The sequence below is a fragment of the Pteropus vampyrus genome, unplaced genomic scaffold (assembly GCF_000151845.1).
Source record: "Pteropus vampyrus isolate Shadow unplaced genomic scaffold, Pvam_2.0 Scaffold348, whole genome shotgun sequence".
Classification (NCBI taxonomy): Eukaryota; Metazoa; Chordata; class Mammalia; order Chiroptera; family Pteropodidae; genus Pteropus; species Pteropus vampyrus.
The window spans coordinates 1,463,196-1,471,546 of NW_011889129.1; positions in this window are offsets into that span (position 1 = coordinate 1,463,196).

The window sequence follows — 8,351 nt, forward strand, 5'->3', positions numbered from 1 at the left end:
CAAAACGATTTCAACAGGCTGGAACCAACAAGATTAAATTTAACCTGCACTCAGGTTAAAACAAAATCAATGACGTAAGTACCGGATGAGGGGCGGGCCCAGCTTGACATCAGTTCATGATGAAAAGACCTGGGGGGTTTAGTTGACTGCAAGCTCAATATGAGTCAACCGGGTGATGTGACTGCTAAAACCTCTAATACAATCACAAATTGCATTAACCAAAAAGGAGCAACCAGGTCAAGGGAGGTGCTTACCCTACTGCTTTCTGGAATTATCAGGCCACGTGGAATACTGGGTCCAATTCTGAGGTCCTTGTTTTAAGGAGATTGGAGACAAATGAGAAAATATTTTGAACAAGCAGCCAGCCAGCATGGCAGTGGTTTTGAATACTACCAGACTTTGCCAGAAATGCTATGGTGGCTGAGGTTCTAGAATGAAGGGCAGGGGTGTATAATCTGACCTGGGCAAAGACCATTGTATCTGGAGCAATTTTCTGGGATTTGAAAGAAAATATGGAGGCTGCTTTTTCTCACATCTGTTTGAGTACCCAGAGACATTGGCCTGTGACTCTCATTCCAGGCCTTCGTGGATTCCAGGGATTAGGAGTTACTTAGAATGTGTCTAGGATGGGGATCAGCATGGGAGTGTGTTTAAAACGGGACGGTGAAGTGGGAAATTTGGACCTCAAGAACCACCTTTCCAGCACCCTCCCTCAGGACGTGCAGTCCCCACTTCAGGCACAGAGTGGCGCCCTCGCTCCACATGGGGATATCGAGCCAATGGCAAGAGAGAATTGGGCGGCATAGCCTCAGCTGCGCTTCCCGCACTCCCCAGTTCAGGGAGCTCGCAGGGCCACTCTGCTTAGGCACGTCTGGCCTGGCACTCTTGTGTGACAAGAAAGTGACTGTGGTGTAGGAAAGCTTGCCTGTGGCACAAACATGTGAAATACAGATTTGGCTCCTGTTAGGGCCATGCATTCTGGCCTTAACTACTCTGTGCGGGGCCTATTGTCTGCCTAACACTGTGCCCACAGTGCAGAGGGCTGTTCCTAGGCACCAAAGAGCTCCATCTCTCTGTGGGGTCATGAGCTAGCGTGAATCCCCTGCCACTGACAGCCTGTATGACTGTCACCAATTTATCTAAGCTCCATATGTCTGGGGTTCCTCATCCTACCTGTTTGAAGTAGAATAACACTGTCAAGTTCATAGAATTATAAGGCATCTAAGGCAATGATTCTGAACTGTTAGGGGCATCACCAGAGTAGATCTTGGTGGAGCTCAGGAATCTCATTTTAACCAATTTCCCTAGGCGATTCTGATGTCCATGGTCCTCGGACCACATTTTGAGAAGCTGACCTACGACATACAAGGCTACCTAGTATACATTTCTTTTTCTTAGAGCCCACAAGAGGGACAGTGGCAATCATGGTGCTGAACTGACAATACACAGGCTTGTTCTCCAGATGACTATAGCCATCTGGGAGAAGGTGGGAGAAGGAGGACAGGTCTGGACGTGAGATACAATATATAAGCTCAGAATAGATTTTGAGACCTGAGAAGATTGGATGTACAGAAGGCATAGAAGAGTTGGGGTGCTAGCACCAGGATTGGGGGACCCTTAGTGGTGGGGCGATAGGGGTGTGTCACTGTATTGGAGTGTTGAGTGTAATGTTGAAAGGCATGGGGTCAGAACGTACTGGGAGGGGAAGGAGCTGAGACAATGGAGTGGAGTACGTTAGTGTTTTATTGGGCTGGAGATGGAGGTTTGTTACATCATGATGGGGCCAAGAAGTGATGGAGACTGCAATGCTCAATGAAGCCCCATGGGGGCAGCCATACTTTGTGATTTGTGGTGAGGCCTTGAGCCCAGGCTTCTGACAGTTCCCTTTTTTGGAGAAAGGGGAGAAGGATGTTCCTTAGAAGCTTCTGGGGGACTTTTTCTGCCCCCAGGGAATAGAGGTGAAGTGCTTGCGTGCGTGCATGCGTGCGTATGTGTATGTGTGTATGGGGAAGGGAAGGTTAGCTTATGCAATGAGATTTTCAAAAGTTCCTTTCTGGATTTCCTGACTGACTTGAGGAGAGGGAGTCAATCTCCAGGACACTCTCCTCTCCTCTACCTCCATACAGAGAATGTTTGACCTGCCTGGTTTCTCTTCAGCTCCCCAAAAGGGGGCACTCTTGTCAGCAGCTCATGCGCATGTGGATGTCTGCTAACTGAAAACACCTTCCAGAAATTCTGAAGACCTCCCCAGAGAAACAGTCTAGAAAGAATCCTCAAATTCCAAATCCTTGGACACTGGAGCTGGAGAGAACTTAGATACCATCTGATGCGGTCTCCCTCAGATTGTCCTGAGGAATAGACACCTTGTGTGGACACTCCACTTTCTAAGCCTCTTGGGATCCCAGAGCCTGGTGTGGGAGACAAGACTCACACATTACCTAGAGAAACGGGAGAGTCAGCAGTACATTGTGGGCTCTGCCAGTAAACACCTAGGAGGTCAGAGGTGGGTGAGCACCTACACAGGAAGGCTCCCTAGAAGACAGCAGCTGGAGCTGCACCTTAAAATGGATAGGATTTATTTTGTTATTTTTTTCTATGATTTTATGGAAAATGAAGAAAAATATTGAGTTGAGAGGGTGGGGCATGTTGGTCTGTCTATAGAATAGTGAAACTACAGAGGTGTGAATCCATCAAGATTTGGAGGACAGTAAAGAGACTAGCTTGGTTAGCGGGGCTGAGACCACTGTGGGGCAGAGTGCAAGAGGGCAGAGAAATCTGGCTGCAGCAGATGGCACAAGGCTGGAAGCAGAGGAAAGACGCTCAGGGTTAGGCTCATAGTAGGGACAGTGAGGATTGAGGCTAGAGGAACAGATGAGAACACCCAAGGAGACGGGGAAAGAGAAAACAGGGTTTCAGGGACAGGTGCAAACATGCCAAAGAAGTACTTCCCAGGTAAATAGAAGTGGAACCAAGGGCATGGAGGTCATTTAGATAGGGACACAGGAAGGAGGTCACAGGCTCAAACTCTGAAGAGGAGTTTGTTGTAGGAGGGTGGGGGGGATGACCCAGTGAAGGTCATTACAGTTGGTGATTAAGAGGTCAACAGAATGATAGGGGTTAAAGAATGAGTTGGTGGAGAAGAAATAGGGGCAGCAAGTGTAGACAACTATAGGTTATTCTTTGAGAAATACACAGAAGACAGGCCCATGTTTTGAAAAGCTGTAGCAAAGCTTTGTTAATCGATTAGAGGAGCAAATTTGTAGATAGGATGAAGGAGAAAGAGCTATTGGAGAAGAAAAGGTTGAAGCTACTAGAAAGAGCAGATACTGGGAAGACCCAGGTTCTAGAAGGGAAAGAGGAAGGACCAGGAACCAGGGCCTGGAAGAGGTCAAAGCCTTAGGTTGGAAGAAAGGTGTAAAGGGGACTCCTGTTGGGCCCAGTCTTTGACATAAATGTAGGAGTCAAAGTTGAGGTCAGCTCCTTCAAGTAAGGGTGGCCAGAGTGGGACTGAGCTGCAGGGACACAGAGGAAGGAGTAGTCTGGACATCTGACATATTGCCCAGTAGGCCCAGGTCTCAGTGAAGCTGGGCCGGGCTTTGCCTTGGGATAGGTCTGATGTTCCGTATTGTGAGAGCAGGATGGAACAAGCAAGCTGGGTGCAACGAGGTCACAGCAGTCTCAGGGGCCTAGAGGCCAGGACACTGTGAAGGCAGTGAGGGGCCTCACTGGTGGAAAGGAAGGACAGCTGTCAGAGCATGGCCTTGGAGGGCTTAATGGAATAGTGTGGGCAGCCATGCAGTGGGGGGGTCAAAAGCCTGAGTTCAAATGTGAGGCATTACCATTATTACTATTTTTAATTATCTGAGGCGGGCCATTTGAAGGAGTAGAGAGAACATAAGATGCAGAAAGAGAAAGTTGCATTGTGTCAAACACTATTGTATGTTAACTAAGTTAATCTCACAAGACCACCCTCCCATGAATTATTATTATTACCACTTTACAAATGAAGACATTGAGGTTCAGAGAGGTGAAGTAATTTGTCCAAGGTCACACAGCCTGTGGTAGCGAGTTGGTATTCAAAAGTCTGTGCTTCCTGCTGTGCTGTTTTACCAACTACTTACTACGTAGGTGACCTTGGGCAAATTACTTAATTTCTGCCTCACATTCCTCATCTAAAAAGTGGGGATAATAGCAATACTATTTCATAGATTTTTGTGAGGATTAAATGAATTAATATATATAAAGAACTTAAAACAGTATCTAGTACCTAGATAGTGGTACTTAAGGAGATGTCATTTATTATCATTATTGTCATTTTTGTCATTATTCCTCACAGCCTCCAGCCAGAAACTAAGAACTTTGAAGAAAGTGAAGAAAAGGTTCTGGGGTATATTGGTAATTTATAGAGAAAATCAGGAAGTGGGGGAAAGGTGAGAGAACAGCATCCAGCCAGTGGTTCTCAACCAGGGACATTTTTATTGTCACAGTGGCCTGCAGGATCTAGTGGGTTTTGGTGGGCAGGAGCCAGAAGTGTGAACAGTGGTCATTCACTTTTCTCAGTTGAGAAAGTGCAGGAAAAACTCAATGGGAAAGGCTGCTTGGGATTTAACTCCTCAGAACAGTAGCAGTTCCAGAGATTGGAGCGGCTTGAGCAAGTGTCAGGCATTTGAAATGAGCTTGGAGGTCTGTAAGGGGCTGGGATGAGGTCTCTAAGGGCCGAGAAAGTAGATTGAGACCAAACTTCAGAAGGCCAGGCTGAGGGGTCTGGACAGGGAGCTGTAGATAAGGAGAGCTGTGGGGTTCTGGATGAGGGACATGACATACTTAGGAAGATCACTCCTGGAGCCAGGGAAGAGGTTGGATGGGAGGGGGAGAAGCTGAGGACCCATTAGGGGAGTGGGGCCAAACCCTGGCAGGAAAGGCACATGAGCTGGGCTGAGTTTGGGGTTGGAGTGTGCAGGTAACTGACAATACGGCGGGCCATTTGAAGGAAAACCCAGTGTGAAGATGTGTGAATGGAATGGAGGCTGGGCCAAATCTAGCAGGCACATGACCTGCGAGGGGTGGGCTGGTTGGGGACTCAAGGTGATCACAGTGACTTTTAGGTGATGATGGGAGTTTGGAAGGAGATCTCTAGTGAGGAGCTAGAAATGCCTGTTGGAAGTCAGGACTGAAGTATCGACTTGGGAGCCATTAATCTACATCTACTGAGGACCCATGACAGTCAGTACACATAAAATAGGGCCCTTTGAGGGTCATTTCTATGGAGTTGCTGGTTAAAATTGAAGTCTTGCTTATGGATAAGTTGGTCATGGGAAGAGAGTAGGGAGATGGAAGTGCTGAAAACCTTCAGACTGAGCCTGGGCTCTTTTTGCAGATAAGGGAGGAGGAGAGTTGCTGGGAGAGAATCAGCGATGTCAGAGAAGTAGAGAGAGCAGAGACCTTCCAGAAAGGTATCACCAGCACAAGGTACACACCGAAGAGGCCCAGGGGTTGGCTGCTTCCAGAGCAAGTGACTTTAGGACAGTGGTAGAGTAGAGACCAGAGACGGCCCGTGGAGCCACAGAAGGAAGGAGGCAGTGGGTAAAGATGGCCAGTAAGCTGGAGAAGTTTGGGAGTTCAAGGAGAGAAGGCTCTGGTTCTGAAGGCAGGTTGAAGAGGATGTATTTGAGAGGAAACATTGAGACTGATAGAGGGGAAGGAGTAGGAGAAGGTGGTATTCTCTGAGCTGAAGAGTTCCCAAGGAATCAGGTACAAAGTAGATTTCTCCAGGCTCAATTCTCTGGCCTTTCTCTGCCCCTAGTTTAGGCTATTTCCTCTGCTCCAGCCTCAAAGAATACAGAGAAAAACAGCCCTGTCCTGTACTTATCTTGATTTATCTGGCTTTCCTACCTTGCCCTCCAGACTCAGTGATTCCAACTTCTCCTCCCTCAGTCTTTGCTTCCCCAGGAGAAAGTTTAGTTCCCATAAAGTGACATGAATAGAGTTTCTTCCTGTTTGCCATTCCTAGTGCATTCCTAGTGCAGTGGGTTTTTCAGAAAGCTTGTGGACCACCCTACATCACTCTCCCCCTCCACCACCCCTTGTCTTCTGCTACTCCTGTTCTGGCTGGACTTGCTTTTTTTTTGGCCCTTGCTTTGATCACAGTCCTTTCTGGGAAGTGGTGCCCTGATCCCTCCCCCACCAGTTCCCTGGTCTCTTGGAGTCTGTCACCAGAGTTAGAAATCAGCAGAGGATGTTGAAAACTCCTCTCCCCTAGGAATACTCCTCCAATTGGGCTCATTCAATTCTTATTGCTCTTTTCCTCTGTCGATCCTGCAGATGGGAGTGGGGGGTCCACTTAGATAACTTTGCAGATAAAAAACAGCAAGTGCTCCGGTATTGTACTGTTTAAGAACGCTTTTGCTTCTGTTGCATTGTTATATTCTGGAAGAGAACTAGTGATCACCCAGCAGCGGAATTTCAAAGAATATTTTAAACTTTAGAACCTTTTATTCAATTCTGGAAACGGGGAGGGAGGGAGGAAGGGAGGGAGAGAAGCAGAAGTACAGTGGCTGAAGTTTGCTCACCTTTGCTCCAGCTCTTGTCCTTAGCAGCTCCAGATGCTCCTGAGAACCCCTAGAGTGCCACAGAGCACATCCTGAAAGTCTGATGCCTTTATTTACAAGTGAGAAAACTGAGGCCCAGAGAGATGAAGAGACTTACCTAAGTTCACACAGCAAGAGCAAAACCTCAGGATTTTCCCCAAATTCCTTAGTTCTAGCATTCTAGGACTTATTAGCTTCTAGCCGAGCTGTACCTCTAGTGTTCTTTATTCACATGTACTTGTGTTTTTTATTCACATAACAGGTGTTTATTGAGTACCTACTATGCACTGGGCATACAGTAGGCCCTCAGAACTAGTAGGTACCAGTTCTGGGAGTCAGTAGAAGCAAAAGCTGATATGCCCTCAATAGGGCTTTCAGTCTAGTAGTGGAGCCAGAAAAACTTCACTTGTGAAAAGTGCCATAGAGGAGAGATAAACAGTATGATAAGAAAGGCTTGTAAGTGAGGTGTCAGTTTGGTCAGGCTGCTGTGGTGTAGGGGAGGACATAGACTATTTGGCTTATAAACAGCAGAAGTTTATTTTTCACAGCTCTGGAGGCTAGGAAGTCCCAGATCAAGACACTAGTAGATTTGGTATCTATTGAGGGCCTATGTCTTTGTTCATAGATGACCATCGCACTGTGTCCCCACATGGTGGAAGGGGCAAGGGGGGAGTACTTTGGAGTCCCTTTTATAAGGACACTAATCCCATTCATGAGGTCTCTGCCCTCATGACCTATCACCTCTCAAAGGCCTCACCTCCTAATGCTAATTAGGCATTAGGTTTCAACATATGGATTTGGGGGGACACAGTCTAGCAACATATGGATTTTGGGAGACACAGTCTAGCATGGGGGATTTAACCTAGTTAGAAAGTGACCTGGAACCAAGAGCTAAAGGGAAACTAGGAGAATAGAGAGAAAAGTGTTCCAGATAGAAGGAGCAGCATATGCAAAGCCCTGTGGCAGGAGAGAGCAAAGTGGCATGAGGGAATAAGAGTAGGCCAATGTGGCTGGAGCGCAGGAAGTGGGGAGCCATGGCTATGCAGACCAGACAGGGCTGCGCAGGCTGTTCAGGAGGGCTGGGGCCTTATTCTAAGATTAGATTTGTGTTCTGAAAAGATGTCTCTGGTTGCAAAAGGTAACTGCCTTGTTCCAACCCTGTCCCAGCTGGTTCCTTCCATTCCATCTCCTTCTCTCTGCTTTTCTGACATCAGTCACTTGTGGCTTGGGGCATTCTAAGCAGGGCTTGTTTCCACTTTTTGTGGCATATGCATTTCAGCTCTAAGGTATATGTGTGCAGTGTAGTGTGTGAATGTGCTGTTACTGTATCATTTATTCATTCGATAAATATTAAGTTATTAAGTGACACTATGAGCCCGGTAACGGTTTGATTATCGTTATAGTCAACCCACACGATGGGTGATAGTGTGTTCTAGTGTGTGGTGGTGGTGCATTGTGTCATTATGTATGAGTGCTTATGTGTGAATGTGTTGACTGTGTGCTCTAAATGATGGCCACTGTGGGTGACTGTGTTATCTATCATATGGCTGTTGCGTGAGTCTCCTCTAGGTGTCATTGTGTGTGACTGTCATTGTGGGTATTGTGTATAACTTGTAACAACAGTGGGTGTGGCTGAGGTTGTAGGCGGGAGGTTGTGTGTCGCTGTGCAGTGTGGATGTAGGACTGTCTGTGTGGCACCCATGCCCTGACCGGGTGAGGCTCAGTTGGTGTGATGTGTGTCTATGTCTGTGTGAGGCGTGGGAG